This window comes from Schistocerca gregaria, chromosome 5 (genome assembly GCF_023897955.1).
Source record: "Schistocerca gregaria isolate iqSchGreg1 chromosome 5, iqSchGreg1.2, whole genome shotgun sequence".
NCBI classification, from domain to species: domain Eukaryota; kingdom Metazoa; phylum Arthropoda; class Insecta; order Orthoptera; family Acrididae; genus Schistocerca; species Schistocerca gregaria.
In genome coordinates this window covers 459,285,653-459,303,474 of record NC_064924.1, presented here as the reverse complement: position 1 = coordinate 459,303,474, position 17,822 = coordinate 459,285,653, and the positions used below count along the sequence as shown (strand labels likewise).

At 38.3% G+C, this 17,822-nt stretch overlaps 1 protein-coding gene across 7 annotated transcripts in view; it reads right to left on the bottom strand.

Moving 5' to 3' along the window:
* Nucleotides 1-17,822, bottom strand: part of LOC126273101 (structural maintenance of chromosomes protein 6) — a 262,264-nt gene that overhangs the window by 196,058 nt on the left and 48,384 nt on the right. Inside the window, exon 1 of one of the 7 annotated variants that reach the window (XM_049976532.1) lies at nt 9,159-9,500. The exons of 1 other annotated variant lie outside the window; for it this stretch is intronic. The gene's annotated coding sequence lies outside the window, so the exon portion shown is untranslated. Of the gene's footprint in view, nt 1-8,835; nt 9,501-17,822 lie in introns of those variants that run through there. 5 more of the 7 variants (XM_049976526.1, XM_049976534.1, XM_049976527.1 and 2 more) reach the window with 5 other exon arrangements.

Sequence of the window (17,822 nt, the reverse complement as noted above, 5' to 3'; positions counted from 1 at the left end):
ATCCTGCAGTTTACTATTAGCACATTAATATTGTTATTCCCTGTTGCATTTTGCCTACTCCTACCTTGCCGCATCTCAGGAGGCGTCTTGTCGGGCCTAGGGAGGGAATTCTCTAACCTAAAAAACACCCATGTGCACTCCACATGTAATCCGCTACCCTTGTAGCCGCTTCCGGCGTGTAGTGCGCGCCTGACCTATTCAGGGGGATGACGTAATTCCTTGAAGCACCAGGATGTGTACAATCAACCAATCCCTTCTTTCAGTTATGTTGCACCATATCTCATGTGGTAATCACACACACAAATGAAAACTACATCCTACACCTTGCACTCACAGGTCACAACTAAAAAATTAAACTTAATATTGGTTATGAACTGCAGATTAAAGAACTTACGGAAAGGCAGAAAATTAAAGAGATGAGACCTGGACAAGTTGAAATAACCAAAGGTTGTTGAGAGTTTCAAAGAACTTCAAAGAAACTTTTGGCTGAAACAGGGGGGGGGGGGAATACAATAGAAGATTACATGTAACTTTTGGACATAATGTAGTGAAGCAGTACAGAATCAAAGGTGCAATTCAAAATGGCACATGAGATACTGAATTTAACTGACAATAGGACAGAATATAAAAATGAAACAGACTAAAAGGAATACAAAAATCTATAAAAAATTATACTGACAGGAACGGTAAAATGAAAAAGCGGTAGTGGCTACAACAGAAATGCTAAGCTGCAGAAGCATGGATGACTATGGGAAGGATAGATGCTGCCTAAAGGTAAATCAAATAAATTTTTGGAGAAAGAAAAGCAGTTGTATCTACATCAAGAGCTCAGATGGCAAGACAATACTACTCAAAGAAGGAAAGAAGAGAGGAATATGTACAGTAGAAGGGCTATGCAATGGAGGGAAACTTATATTATGGAAATGGGAAAGAAATTATGACAACAAGATCAGAATTACGACTCAGTGAGATGAATTTAACAGAGCACTGAATGACCTAAGCTCAAACAAGGCCACCGGCACACACAACATTCCCTAGAAGAATTGTTGCAATCCTTGAGAGAGCTAGCCATGACAAAATTAGCAACAGTGTAGCGGCAGCTGCCGAGCTGAGAGGAGGCACAGCAGAGCAGAAGTAGCGCTTGTGTGATTAAATTAATTTAGTCTTTGCTTTCTGTTCACATGCTTCTGCAAAGAAGTGAACTGTATGTATATATTTTACTTTGTAGAATAGTGGTTAGGAAATTAATCACAGCAGTTTTTTTTTTTTCATAAGTCTTGAGAATATCCTTGTGCAGGGCGGCTTTCTAGAGTAAATTATTTCTGTTTGATAGCTTGTGGTCCCAGAGTTCAGTGAGAAATCTGCACACCAACTTTTAGTGTTCCTTTCTCCTCCTTTGGTATATTTTCGAACTCAGTAGAACCATGTGAGGCTTTATATCTATTTTATACACAGTACGATATGGCTAGGGACTGTGCTTGTTGTGAGCGGACACAAGGAAAGTTGGCTGCTGTCCGTAAACAGCTGGAAGCTGTGTTGGCTACCATTGACAAGCTTCTAGCTAATGCTCGAAGTTCCAGAAAAGTCAGGGCGCCAGTGACAAGACCTTTGCAGTTACTGGAATCCCCTGGTGGCCCAGACATCACTGCGGCTTCCAATAAGCAACATCTGACCGGTCTGTCCTCACTCCAGAGTGGGTGTCAGACAGTGGTGGGTTCGCGTGTCACTGGGCAGAAAACCAAAGAGGGAGCAAGCCGTGCAGGTGCCTCCCTACGTCTTAGCAACAGGTACGAGGTGCTTCCCAGTGTCGATACTAGCTCTGAGCCAACATGGGATGCCTCTTCTGTTGGACCAGCGGTCGATTTTCCTGCCCAGTCCAGACAAGTACAGAGAGTAGGTATGCTAGTCATTGGGAGCTCCAATGTTAGGCGGGTGATGGAGCCCTTCAGGGAGATAGCAGGCAAGGCGAGAAAGAATTCAAGTGTGCATTCAGTATGTTTGCCGTGAGGTCTCATCCATGATGTGGAGGAGGCCCTGCCTGCAGCTATCGAGTGCACTGGGTGCAACCAGCTGCACGCACTGGCACGTCGGCACGAATGCTGCTTGCCGCTTGGGTTCTAAGGCCATCCTCCACTTCTTTCGACGGCTGGCTGATTTGGTGAAGGCAACTAGCAACACACCAGGGTGCAGGCTAAGCTGTCTATTTGTAGCATCGTACCCAGGGTTGATCGTGGTCCTCTGGTTTGGAGCAGAATGGAGGCTCTAAACCAGACGCTCGGACACCTTTGTGACAGTATCGTATGCGAATTTCTCGACTTCCACTATCAGATGCAGAAATGTAGGGTTCCCCTTAATAGGTCAGGCATGCACTACACTCAGGAAGCAGCTACTAGGGTAGCGGAGTACGTGTGGCGTGCACACGGGGCTTTTTTAGGTTAGAGGATCCCTCCCTTGGAGCAAACATGATTTGCCAGTTAAATCAACCACAGTGACCTTGGTCCTCACAGATCAGAGATAGAAAATATTAATCTGATTTTAGTAAACTGCAGGAGTGTCCAAGGAAAGGTCCCAGAAATAGTATCACTTAGTGATGGTTATAATGCACAGGTAGTATTGCGAACGGAAAGCTTGTTGAAGGCAGATCTGTAACTGCTATAAATTGTTTTAATGTCTTGTTGGATATGCCATCTACTCCAACAGAACATTTAGTTTTCAAAGATTTAATGATTTTCCTTATTTCAAAAGAGGTTGTTAGGTGAGAATTAATCTGACCAGGATTTCTCAAAACTGATTCTTCCATGTACTGCCTGGCTTTTTCTTGTGAACTATTCTCACAAATTTTTTCACCTAGACTTAAGAAATGGATGTTAATTACGTTGCCTACTTGAGTACTGTTGGTTAAGATAGTCTCATTCTCTTTAATAGTTCCAATATAATGAGAAGAGAAGTTGCTACTCACCATACATATAGTGGAGATGCTGAGTTGCAGATAGGTGCAACAAAAAGACTTCAGGATTAAAGCTTTTAGCCAATGGCCTTTGTCGTCACCCCCCCCCCCCCCCCACATACACACACACTCCACGCACATGCAACTCACACACAACTGCAGTCTCAGGCAACTGAAACCAGTGTGTGTGTGTGTGTGTGTGTGTGTGTGTGTGTGTGTCTATTGTTTAAGAAGGCCAATGGCTGATAGCTTTAATCCTAAAGTCTTTTTGTTGCGCGTGTCTGCGATTTAGCATCTCCGCTATATGGTGAGTAGCAACTTCCCTTCTCATAATAGTGTTACATTCCATCCTGGATTTTCCATTGTTTGACTTCTTTAATAGTAATATTATCTATCCCAGTGGCAGCTTTTCCTGCCTCCCTTCTATCAACATTCCATATTGATTTGATTTTGTAGCCCAAGTTGTTAATTTCATCTCTAATATAAATATTTCTTGATTTTCTGGCAATTTTTCTCAATATGTTACAATAATTTTAATAGTGTAAAGTTACTTCTGGGTCTTTATTGATTCTTGCTGCCTCATACAGTTTTCTTTTACTTTCTGAAGACACTTTAATAACTAGATTAATCCAAGTTTTCTTTGAAAACTGTTTGTTGTTACATTTGGTAACTTTTTTGGGCAACAATGTTCAAAAAGGGATATAAATTTATCAATAAATATGTTGCATTTATCATTAGCATTTGGCTATTGCTATACAAATACATTATCTATGAAAGTGCTACTGTCTTGAGCCATACGTGGTGGAAACTGATCACTGATCCTAAGTTATATGTCATTAATAACACTTCTAGTTCACTTTTCCAATCAGAATTGCTTAGAAAGTTTACACTGAAATCATCACAGATGAATAACTTCCTTTTGTCTGACAGACAGCATAACAGGGAGCCAAACTTTTTTTATGAATATCTCCCAATCTCCTAATGGGGACCTGTATACCGTTGTTGATATCAACACTACATTAGTTAGCTGTAATTCACATGCAAAAACTTCAAAGCGCTTATTGACAAAAAATTTGCTTACTTCTATTTTTGTACTTTATCTTTGTTTTGTGTAAATGGCAACTTTATCTTTGTTTTGTGTAAATGGCAACTCCTTCTTTATCCATGCTAAATCTGCAAGAGAAGGATGCAAAATTGTAACCATTTATACTGACACATTCCATCCCCACAGTTGTAAGGTGTTCAGACAGACAAAGCATATCAACCTCATTCTTATTTTCGAGATCTTCTAAACACACTAACAGCTCACCTACTTTATTTTTTATTTCCCTGATATTCTGATGAAAAAATTGATACTAGCCTTAGCTTTATACCTAGTTACAGTACATGAAGCTACTTTATTATATTTTTCTTGATTGTTGTCTGTCTGGACTTCGGCTTTAACCTAAAAATCCTGTCTGCCTGGTCCCATTAACCACAGGGATCATCCCCTGTGTGACTGTGCTTCCACTTGGCAGTATCTGCTAACAGAGAAGCTAAATTATCTTTCCCCTTCCTATTTAGGTGCAGGCCATGTGTAGCACTAACTGGAACAACTCCTGAGCGTTTTAGTTTTCATAATTCATCAAAATGTCAAAACTCGTAATATAGAAAACTATTTAGGCTGATGAATTACAGAGCTGAATGTGGTAAGATGTGCTGTGCATGCCTTGTCACCATTTAATCACAGGAATATCAATGTCGCTCAATGAAATTACAAAATACCAGGTTGCTATTTCAAAAGTACTATATAAATACGTATTTGGAAACATGTCATAATTCAAAACTATGGGCAGGAATGATTTTTTCCCCACTGATCACACTGAAGAATTTGTGAATGAATTATTGTAGCTGAACAGTAAACTTTGCATTATTAGAATCTTACAGACTACTGATTTCTAACTGAAATCTCTAAAACATAACAGTACTCTAGTTACTCCAAGATGTTGTCATTTTAGTGCCAGATTATTCATAGAGTTTTGAACAAGAACATGACAGAAATTTGCCTACAGTTTCTACATGCCAGAAGCTGCACGTATCTCCACCAGTATTGTATGGGGTATATGTTTGGTATATTGCATTTTTTGCACTTGAGAGTGTAATTAATCAACTTCATATCTGTCAACTTTTAAAATAAGTATCTAAATTTACAAACATACTTCACAAACCATCATCCAGCCACTCGCAATGTATGCTTCCATGCAAGTTCCAATTTCTGTAATCTTGTCTTTGCAACCCTTATGCGAGATATATTTTGGTATCAGCTGAAGCATTCAGCAGTTTGTCACAAACATAGTTCTCTAAATTTTCTCAATAGTGTTTTGCAAACAGAACTCATTCTTCCCTTCACTGACTCCCATTTGACTTCACAGAGCATTTCCGTGACACTTGCATGTTGATCAAACCTGGAAGTAACATACCTAGCAGCCCCCCTAGATTTGCTTCGATGTCTTCCTTTAATGAAGTTCTTTTAACTGCAGTCGGATCCCATGATGGGCTGGTAGAAGTAGACGGCACAAGAGCAACAATGCCTACAAACTAGCAACATCCAAATAATTCAGAAGCAAACAAATTCCATGAAGAGCAGAACTAGAACTAAAGGTCATTGACACTGTGAACATGGCTCAAACCAAACAGGGAATTAATGCTGCAGTTCTAAAACTGTATCACCTGAATGTTTAGTTCATATTCAAATGAACTTGGAATTCTAATAAAAATGAAGTAACTGATATAGGTTGCATATCAACAATTTGTACCGCAGAATACTGGCCTGAATCTGGAATAATTCAGCTTCTTTCTCTGTCAAACTTTTAAATTAGCAGATATTATTCTAAAACAAGCTTCAAGCATGTTAGAGTTATCTTTAGCAAACATAACATTGAATCTATTACTTTACCCAAGTACAGAGGACTTTGAGTAGAATAAGATTTTGAACCAGCTGCAATAGAAATTGCTAGAGTAAATCTTATAGCCATCACTGTCTATTGTTCCCAATAGGTTACTTCAACTTGTTCATGAAGAGGCTTTAGCAGTTCTTGAACAAAATATCTAAATCTAGTATTACATATGCTCGTGTAATCCATGGAGACTTCCACATTTGTTTCCTCAATATAAGTGGGAACAGTGATGCAATTTCAAACTCATAAATACCCATAACTATGTAAAAAGAATAACACATCATTCAGGAAAACCCTTTGACCAAATATTGTTATACATAGCATATCAAAGTAGCTACTCAAAGCAGGACTCAGTGACCACCCAGCGTGGATACCAGACATCAATTTAAATGATTCTGTACTAAGATAACCAACTACAAAAATCATACATAACTTTTTTTTTTCAACGAGGAAAACTTTAAATCTTTTAATAAGTTGACAGAAATTCCTATCAGTATTTTCTAAAATATATCCAGAGTTAAAGCATCAGATAAGAATGATATGCTATCTGAGTCCCAACATGGATTCAAAATGGCAAAATCAGTGAAGACAATGATGTACAAATGCCTCAGTTGCACACCGAATCTGATGAAAAATAAACAATTAACATGGAAAATTTTACACTTTTCGAAACCCTTCTTGATAAAGCTGAACATTATGGCATATGGGGCCTCCCCAACAGGAGGATCAATTCTTCGGGAGTACAGAAGTGTCCGATTCCAACCAACTGTTTTGACCCATGACATCATCAATCTGGCGGAAATGGCTATTCTAAGTGTCTCCAATATGGCACCTATGACATCCCTCCATATAAGCCTACATGGCAACAAACACAAAAGTACACATAAATAAGACAATAACATCTCCCTCCAACAATATAATCGAACTAACGGGACAACAGCAGGAAATTGGGAACACACACACACACACACACACACACACACACACACACACACCGCCACATGTACCCATCTCTGGTCTGAGACACTGGAAGTCAGGTCAACCTCATGTTCTCACGACAAATACTACACTTCACAATCTCAGAGATTAGTCCAAATAACGGAAGGAATTTAATAGGCCTAGTGGGCAACATGTCCTCCCCCATCTCCAATTGCAACATAGCGCTCTTATATTTCGTCGTCATGTCCATACCTAACAACAGACGCCACACAATAAATTAAACATCTTACCACACCACAAACAGCAAACCAATAACACCTAACAAGAATGCAAAGCACATAAACAAAAAAAAAACTTACGTCATGAACTACAAACACTCAACCAACTCATAAACTCCACGACTTACGTCACACACAACAACACCCATACGTCACAGGTCAAAGCAGACGGGTGGAATCCGGCAGTTCCTTTGACCCAATTCTTCCTTTAGTAATCAGAAAGAACTCCCACTGTGAGGTACATTATTGTAAGTCCAAAGCAGACACTGAAATACTATTACATGTGAGCACAATCAAGTATGAGGCGCCTTGGGGCTGTTATGGGACTCCTTACTGTTCATTCTATAAATGAATGGTCGAGTCTAGATGTGGGTGCTATGAGAACTCTTATTTACTGATAATACAGTAGTTCTGTTTATTGCCAAGGACAGTGAGGAATTTCAGCATTCTGTAAAATGTGTCAAAAATCAGTATTGGGCGAAAGATAAACAGTGAATTATAAATAACAGAGTGAGTGTCATATAAAATTTTCATCTTCACTGGAATAGGGATCCACATAAACTTACAGTTTCAATTACCATAAACCAGTGGTAACTGGTTAAAAGAAATCTTTGGAAAATGGACACAAGATGACCTTAAATTAATGTAATGGTTAAGGTAATGGCAAATTAAGTAGAAGCTGTTAGGTCTTACAAGCTATGAAAAACTTGCATCAACAGGGAAATAATTATGAGTGTCTAAGATGTTTACTTTCCCACCTAAATTAAGGTGTATTTTAGGACACTCTTCAGTATCATTCACTACTTTGACAGAAGGAGGTCAGTAGAATAATGAATGGAAGTGACACAATAGAATCATGCAAATCTCATTTCATCACAACAGTGAATATGAATCCATCAACATATTTCTATATACACTAACACTCCTATTCTCTACAGTACTTTTAACCGAGTAAGGCAGAAAATTTCAAAGAAACTGTGATACTAACATAATATCAGGCTGAACAAAAATGACCTCTCAACTCACATCAATACAGTACAGTGCCTGAAGGGTAGATCCACAAAGTTTGAAACTTTTTAAGAAAATCTTAAATAGCAAGAAAATCAATGTAAGTCTCTTTAAAATTTCTTACAGTAATATTTACAGTGACACTGATTACACTCCATCAAGTGCATATATGGTCTTGTAAACCAGCCTACTGCACCATCTTCAATTAGAAATTGAGTGGATTTAGAAGTATGATAGATTTATATCATGAAGCAATTAATTATGGAAAAGGTTGTATATAACTCCAACGTTTTTACCATGTTCAATAACAGGAGCACTACGAGCTACTGTAGATGAAAATAAAAATGAAATATAGATAAGAAGAAATTCGAATATTTCAGTACACACAGTTTTGTAAGGTTGGTTTAGGGTCATGGCAGGCTAAACCGCCTTTAGTTTCGCACGGTATGGAAAATTGGAAATCTTGGTCCAAATACTTTTGTTCGGTTATCGGTCTGTGCCTGTCCGATTTCCTCTCTCACAACATCGAAGCCGATAAGGGAGAAAACATTGATTATGATATGGTACGGTGTACACAAACGTAAAAAAGGAAATCGGTCTACTGCACTAGGACGATTGTCAATTTTGTTAGGCATGGACTTGTACATTCACGTTAAAATTTCATTCGAACGTTCAAACTTCCTGCATCAGCGGCCTGGAAGGGCTTCTCGTACACTGGAACTATTACCTTTCTAAGCATTGCGATCTACACCGAATACAAGCATAGTTCCTGTTTAAACAACTTTCATGTAAACTTCAGATGCTGTACGAACATTTTTTCCATTTACATTGTAAGACTCAAATTAATACAGCAACACACACTTACTGTAGTCTCAGATAAGAAAGCTGACCTTTACTTGCAAGATTAGAGCTTCTCACACAACACACAACTCGACGGTACTCAAGCCCTCCATTTCACAACAACTCATCTCAGACGTTATTTTGCGGTCAAAAATGTAAACACTTTGCTACAAACACGAAAGTTGTCAAACAAAGCGGGTTTTGACTTACGTTAAGGACACCAGAGTGCGCCAGTGATTGTGAACAAAGAAGTACACTTTTCTTATTCCTCGGGTAATTGAGGTATAGAAATAAGGAAACCAAACTGCGAGATCATCGGAGTAGGGAAGGAAATCGGCTGTGCTCTTTCAAAGGAACCATCCCGGCATGTGCCTGGAGTGATTTAGGGAAATCACGGAAAACCTAAATCAAGATAGCCGTAGGCGGAATTGAACCGTCGTACTCCCGAATGCTAACTGTGCTAACCCCTGCGCCACCTCGCTCGGTATAGAAATGAAATCTTGAATATAATCCTTTGGCAAGGTTCAATCAAAGCTACCCATTATTAAAAATACACTGTGTATAGAATTCCACCCAAATTGCGACAGAAATGACCATTCATATTCCCTAGGCTTCCTACTTCTTTTTCTGTCTTCAAAGAAGTGCCAGCAGTTACGAGGTCTGAGTAATACATAGGTCGTTGTAATACTTATTTTTTATTGCCATGTTAAAGTTCTCTTATGCTGCCAAAACACAACGGCCTTTACAAATATTCCTCTCACTGACATTAAAATGTATCACTAGTTGAAACTGAGACGAAATTCCCAAACAGTGACTTACGAAACTAACAGCTGAAGCGAGATTGGTTATTATTTTATGAAAAAGCAGATACTCGGGACTGAAATAAACACGGATTATCTTCATTTGTGTTATTGCAAAACTGATAGCAATTTCCTTTATGTAAGCTACCGATACTCATTAAAAATTACATTATTCTATTTAAAAATATCTAGTTACTTGCATACCAAGGCAGATCAGGAAGTTTCGCATATTAACCAATGACAAAATCCTCTCCGCTCTTCATGATATAATTTGGAAATCTCCTATCCATATTTCAGACGGAAGGGGGATGTTATGAATATTTTATTCTGGTTTCATAGTTTGTGGGCGCAGTTGTAACTGAGTGCACTACGTCAGCCCATTTTCTCGAGACTTTTTATAATAATAATTCAGTATGTTAACTACATTTCGTACACAGCGTGCAACCTAACATGCAAACTCATAACAATCCCTATTCTTCATTGAAAACTATTTGAATTTCGTGCAGTATCCTATTTAATCTTAAAATATTAAAATAACTGTAACAAATGATATGCAGTTCTTCATGATGGTGACAAATCAGGCTATGATACGAAAGAAAATTTTTTGTGCCGAATACTTCTTTTAAATTAGTTCGAGAGGGACTTAACAGCAGCCAGCAGCAAGCTTGTCATCCTAATTTCGTCTCGCGGGTTAACCAGTATTCTCTGAAACTCACAATTAGGGAGTACTGGTTAACCAGCGAGAAAAAACAGGACCTAATGCGCCGACCCACTGCTCTGCAATCTTTCTCGATCGATTTTAAAGAGTCAGTTCGGTAAAAAAATAAAATAAAATAATAGATTCTCTCGCATAACACAGCCTGATTTGTTAGCTCCGTGAGAAACTGCTTATCTCTTCCTTAATAGCAATAGTTACTGTGATGTTTCGAGGTAAAGTAAGATAACGCACGAAATTCGCGTGCTTTGCAATGAGAAATAGGGTTCGTTATGAGATTGCGTTTATTGCATGTTAGTTTGGGTGCAAAATGTAACTAACGTATTGAAATATTCACAAACCTGAAATGAGATCTATATCTTTTAGATTGCTGCGTTAAGTTCGTAGCACTTTCCCATAGCAGATACACATCACAGAGACTTTAGTCATCAATAATATATTTTCCTTCACTATTTATAACAGCCTGCCAACGGTGTGATAACTTTTCGAGACTGCAACTTTGAGAATCACATGGTTTTGAGGCATGTTCGGAGCGCATTTTCATCTGGAAAGGAAGTTCCTTCAAGGTTGTTTCACAGAGAGTGGAAAAGGTGAAAATCTGAGGGCACAAGATCAGTCGAATAAAGAGAATGTGGAATGGCTTCCCACACAACTCTTAAACAGTGTTTTTTGTCAGTCTAGCAGAGTGCAAGATGGCGTTGTCGTGGAGTAATTTCACTTTCTGCAGCCCTACTGGTTGTTGTTCTTGGACTGAGCCTGAAAGATGTCTCAGCTCTTAACACTAATGTCAGTGGTGATGGTTACACCTCTGCAAAGCAACTCCTAGTGCAGCAGATGCCACCAGATGCATAACATTATCTTTTGCGGATGTGCCCAGTTCTTTGTCCAAGGAGCTGCTGTTTTGTTTAGGTTTAACCAACCCTTTCTCTTCCTTGTGTTAGCATATAGACGTCACTTAGAGCATGTGGTACCTATATACCCAAGTTTAGAACCTACCCCATTGCACGCAAATTTCACATGGTAGTGCAATGGTCGTAGTTCATAACATTTGCCAGTTCTAGAGTACACCGACATGGATTATTGTAGGTTAATGCGCTTAAACGACTTTCTTCAAACCCTGAAAGTCTTCCTGAGTGTGGAGACTCACTAACGTCAAAACCATCCTCCTTAAAACGAAAAACCCCTTTTCTTGCCTTGCTCTACCCAAATGCATTATCCTCTTACATGGCGCAAATGTTTCTGGCTGCCTCTACTGTTGTCAGCCCTCCACTGGACGCAAACAGAAGAATATGTCGGAAATGTTTCAACTTCTGCACTAGCACTCCATCCAATTTCTAACGTCCACAACGCCACTCACTATCTTCAAATGACAAAATGACGACAGGTGAACTCAAATAACAACAGTGAACTACAAATAAAAAATGATTAGTTAAATATACCCGCAGATACAGGAATAACAATACGCAAAATAGAAAAGCAGCGAACTCATGCACAAACCTAATATATGCAAACTCTTCTTTAAACTTGGACGGTCTACATTTATCTCCAGTCTCAAGAAAATTGATTGTATGTTGTGCACTTCGTTCCACTCGTATGTGCAAATGATAAAACAAGAATAAAATATTCATAACATCTATTGTATCTCAAAACAGTTTGATATATGGAATTAGGTTTTGGCAAATGACATCTTATAAACAGGAGAGTATTTTTCCATATGGTTCACATGATCTGATGCTAAAGCTGCCACCCATCCAACTTCTGATATCTTTATCCAAAATTCTTGAAAAAGTGATGTATTCAAGAGTAGCTTACCATATCTGTAACAATGAAGTATTAACAAAATGGCAGATTCGTTTTCAGATTGGCTTTTCAACAGAAAATGCTACATATGCTTTCACTGGTCAAATCTTAAATGCTGTGTGTAACCGAACATGGAGCATTCGGATTTTTTGTGATCTCTCACATGCTTTTGACTGTGTGTATCACGAAATTGTTCTAGATAAGCTTAAGTATGTTGCTATGAGTGGAACAATGTACAAATGGTTTATTTCATTTTTAAGTGGAAGAATGCAGAAGGTTGAAGTTAACAATACCAATAGTCCGCAAAAATCAGTAGCATCCACTAACTGGGGAGGTATCAGGATTGGTGTCCCATAGGGTTCAATTGCCGTCCTTAATATTTTAGATATATATTAGTGACTTGCCACTCTATATTCATGACGACACAAAGGTAGTTCTTTTTGCTGATGATACAAGTATAGTAATCATACCGAACAAACAAGAATTAGCTGAGAAAATTGTAAATAATGTCTTTCAGAAAATTATTAATCAGGTCTCTGCAATTGGAGTCTTTACATACAGTTCTGTGCAATAAATGACATAGCACCATTGATAAATATAAACTTTGACCTGCAGTCTGTTCCTAAGGCAGAGTATTCAAAATTTCTGGGTTTGAGTATTAATGAGAAATTGAATTGGAAGAAACACATCGATGATATGAAACATTTAGGTGCAGCTACATATGCTATTAGGGTTACTGTAAATTTTATTAATAGACAAATCAGTAAATTAGTCTACTATGAATATTTTCATTCACTGCTTTCACATGGCATCATATTTTGGGGGCAATACATTATTAGGAGAAAAAGTATTCATTGCACAAAAGCATGTAATCAGAATAATGGCTGAAGCCCACTCAAGATCACCTTGCAGATGTTTATTTAAGGAACTCAGGTTATTCACAATACCTTCCTAATTCATACCTTCACTTATGAAATTCGATATCAGTAACATGTCCCAACTTAAAATAATAGCAATGCCCATAGCTACAGCTATAGAAGGAAGGACAATCTTCACTATTCTGCGTTAAATCTGTCTTTGACATGGAAAGAGGTGAATTAGGCTGCCACAAAAATCTTTGGTCATTTACCAAATAGCATTAAAAATCTAAGAGATAATCAACCAGAATTTAAAAATAAATTAAAAGATTTTCTGAATGACAGCTCTTCCAACTCAGATAAACTTTTACAAATGAAGTAGTGCATGTAAAAAAGAGAAAAGAAAAAATTATAATATAATGAAACTTACGTTAAACTGATACATTCCACATCATTATGAAATGTCGCATTCATGATCTATGGAACAAATATTAATGTAAATTAATATGCAAAACTTGCTTATTAACCACAAAATGCTAACAGCAATCGCCTTTTAACTTACATGCAAGTTGCGATATCAGTGTGCAAGGATGGTGTTACAAAATGTAAGTTGACTTACTTGAGTGATGGTGGTGTAATGCCCTTGTAAATTATTCATACCTATGGAGAAATCCCCCACATAAACCATAGACCTTGCCATTGGTGGGGAGGCTTGTGTGCCTCAGCAATACAGATAGCCACACCATAGGTGCAACCACAATGGAGGAGTATCTGTTGAGAGACCAGACAAACATGTGGTTCATAAAGACGGGCAACCCAGCCTTTTCAGTAGTTGCAGGGGCAACAATCTGGATGATTGAATGATCTGGCCCTGTAACGCTAACCAAAACGGACTGGCTGTGATGTTACTGCGAACGGCTGAAAGAAAGGGGAAACTACAGCCATAATTTTCCTGGAGGGCATGCAGCTTTATGGTATGCATAAATGATAATGACGTCCTCTTGGGTAAAATATTCTGGAGGTAAAATTGTCCTCCATTCGTAACTCCTGGCAGGGACTACTCAAGAGGACATCGTTATCAGGAGAAAGAAAACTAGCATTCTACAGATCGGAGTGTGGAATGTCAGATCCCTTAATCGGGCAGATATGTTAGAAAATTTAAAATGGGAAATAGATAGGTTAAAGTTAGATATAATGGGAATTAGCGAAGTTTGGTGGCAGGAGGAACAAGACTTTTGGTGAAGTGAATACAGGGTTATAAATACAAAATGAAATAGGGGTAATGCAGGATTAGGTTTAATAATGAATAAAAATAGGGGTTTGGGTACGCTACTACAAACAGCATAGTGAATGCATTATTGTGGCCAAGACAGACAAGAAGCCCACGCCTATGACAGTATGAAAAGTCTATTTGCCAACTAGCTATGCAGATGACGAAGAAATTGAAGAAATGTATGATGAGATAAGAGAAATTATTCAGATAGTGAAGGGAGATGAAAATTTAATAGTCATGGGTGACTGGAATTCGATAGTAGGAACAGGGAGAGAAGGAAACGTAGTAGGTGAATATGGATTGGGGTTAAGAAATGAATGAGGAAGGCACCTGGTAGAATTTTGCACAGAGCACAACTTAATCATAGCTAACAGTTGGTTCAAGAATCATAAAAGAAGTTTCTATACATGGAAGAAGCCTGGAGATACAGGTTTCAGATAGATTATATAATGGTGAAACAGAGATTTAGGAACAAGGTTTTAAATTGCAAGACATTTCCAGGGGCAGATGTGGACTCTGACCACAATCTATGGGTTCGAACTGTAGATTAACACTGAAGAAACTGCAAAAAAGTGGCAATTTAAAGAGATGGGACTTGGATAAACTGACGAAACCAGATGTTGTACAGAGTTTCAGGGAGAGCATAAGGGAACAATTGACATGAATGGGGGAAAGAAATACAGTAGGAGAAGAATGGGCAGCTTTGGAGGATGAATTAGTGAAGGCATCAGAGGATCAAGTATGTAAAAAGACGACGGCTAGTAGAAATCCTTGGGTGACAGAAGAAATATTGAATTTAATTGATGAAAGGTGAAAATATAAAAATGCAGTAAATGAAGCAGTCAAAAAGGAATACAAACGTCTCAAAAATGAGATCAACAGGAAGTGCAAAATGGGTAAGCAGGGATGGCTAGAGGACAAATGTAAGGATGTAGAGGCTTATGTCACTAGGAGTACGATGGATACGGCCTACAGGAATATTAAAGAGACCTTTGGAGAAAAGAGAACCACTTGTATGAATATCAAGAGCTCAGATGGAAACCCAGTTCTAGGCAAAGAAGGGAAAGCAGAAAGGTGGAAGGATTATATAGAGGGACTATACAAGGGCAATGCACCTGAGGGCAATGTTATAGAAAGGGAAGAAGATGTAGATGAAGATGAAATGGGAGATATGATACTGCGTGAAGAGTTTGATAGATCACTGAAAGACCTAAGTCGCAACAAGGCCCCGGGAGTAGACAACATCCCATTAGAAGTACTGACGCCTTGGGAGAGCCAGTCCTGAAAAACTCTACCATCTGGTGAGCAAACTGTATGAGACAGGTGACATGCCCTCAGACTTCAAGAAGAGTACAATAATTCCAATCCCAAAGAAAGACGTGCAAATTACCGAACTATCAGTTTAATAAGTCACAGCTGCAAAATACTAACACGAATTCTTTACAGACAAATGGAAAAACTCTTAGAAACCGACCTCAGGGAAGATCAGTTTGGATTCCGTAAAAATATGGGAACACATGAGGCAATACTGACCATATGACTTATCTTAGAAGCTACATTAAGAAAAGGCAAAACTACATTTCTAGCATTTGTAGACTTAGAGAAAGATTTTGAAAATGTTGACTGGAATACTCTCTTTCAAATTCTAACGGTGGCAGGGGTAAAACACAGGCAGGGAAAGGCTATTTACTATTTGTACAGAAACCAGATGGCAGTTATAAGAGTCGAGGGACATGAAAGGCAAGCAGTGGTTGGGAAGGGAGTGAGACATGGTTGTAGCCTATCCCCGATCTTATTCAATCTGTATATTGAGCAAGCAGTAAAGGCAACAAAAGAAAAATTCAAAGAAGGTATTAAAATCCATGGAGAAGAAATATAAACTTTGAGGTTCACCAGTGACATTGTAATTCTGTCAGAGACAGCAAAAGACCTGGAACAGCAGTTGAACGGAATGGACAGTGTCTTGAGGATATAAGATGAACATCAACAAAAGACGAGGATAATGGAATGCAGCTGAATTAAATCAGGTTATACTGAGGGAATTAGATTAGGAAATGAGACATTTAAAGTAGTAAGGGAGTTTTGCTATATGAGGAGCAAAATAACTGATGATGGTCGAAGTAGTGAGGATCTAAAATGTAGACTGGCAATGAGAAGAAAAATTTGTCAACATCGGGGTATAGATTTAAATGTCAGGAAGTCATTTCTGAAAGATAGATACTGTTTGGAGTGTAGCTATGTATGGAAGTGAAACATGGACGATAAATAGTTTGGACAAGAAGAGAATAGAAGCTTCCGAAATGTGGTGCTACAGAAGAGTGCTGAATATTAAATGGGTGGCTCACATAACTAATGAGGAGGTATTGAATAGGATTGGGGAGAAGAGGAGTTTGTGGTACAAGACAAGAAGAAGGGATCAATTGGTAGGAGATGTTCTGAGGCATCAAGGGATCACCAATTTAGTACTGGAGGGCACTATGGAGGGTAAAAATCGTAAAGGGAGACTAATTGATGAATACACTAAACAGATTCAGAAGGATGTAGGGAGCAGTATGTACTGGGAGATGAAGAAGCTTGCACAGTATAGAATAGCAAGATTGAATATACATATAGTTGAAAAGTTTGTTTGTGCTTATCTTAATTACGTTTAACGATCGGACTTCGCTGACCTAGGTGAAGATGCAGGCAGCAGAGGACACCTGGGATATCGGTGCCTGTAGTAATCACAAAAATTCCATATTCTTAGTTTTTTCTCTTCCCTTCATCTCAACAAATAAAAACGCTCGATTACCTTGTATTGTTCACTCATTCAATAGAATAGATCACTATCAAACCAGTCTCAGGACTGAAGACCACAACACCAACAACATGGAGAAATAGCTTAATCTCCTCATGTAATGTCATTCACATCATCTACAAGCTTCAGCAAGTGCCACTAGATAGACCTGCTCTCATTCCTCTTTATTTCATTTAATTCCACTAGTCTTGAATCGTTTGTTTATTTGCATGAAAAGTTAGATACATGGTAAAATAAGAGACTTTATCTGTGTGATAGGGTTCCCACTTAGTTCAGCAATTCCTTACAATCTCTTATTTGTAATGAAATAAAACAGAATTGTTTGAAGTGATGTATGAATTATAAAAATATTGGAAAGCCAGGTGTCACAATAATAGTAACACCACAGCAAGTGGCATGTCGACTGATGTGGCAGTGGAACAACGTGCAGCTGCTGTTTCCACATTCTGCTTGTAATATATTTAAACAAAAGAATAAAAGTATATTAAGATTGAATATATATATATATATATATATATATATATATATTACATTGTTGAAAAGTTTGTTTGTGCTTATCTTAGTTACGTTTAACGATCGGACTTCGCTGACCTAGGTGAAGATGCAGGCACCAGAGGACACCTGGGATATCG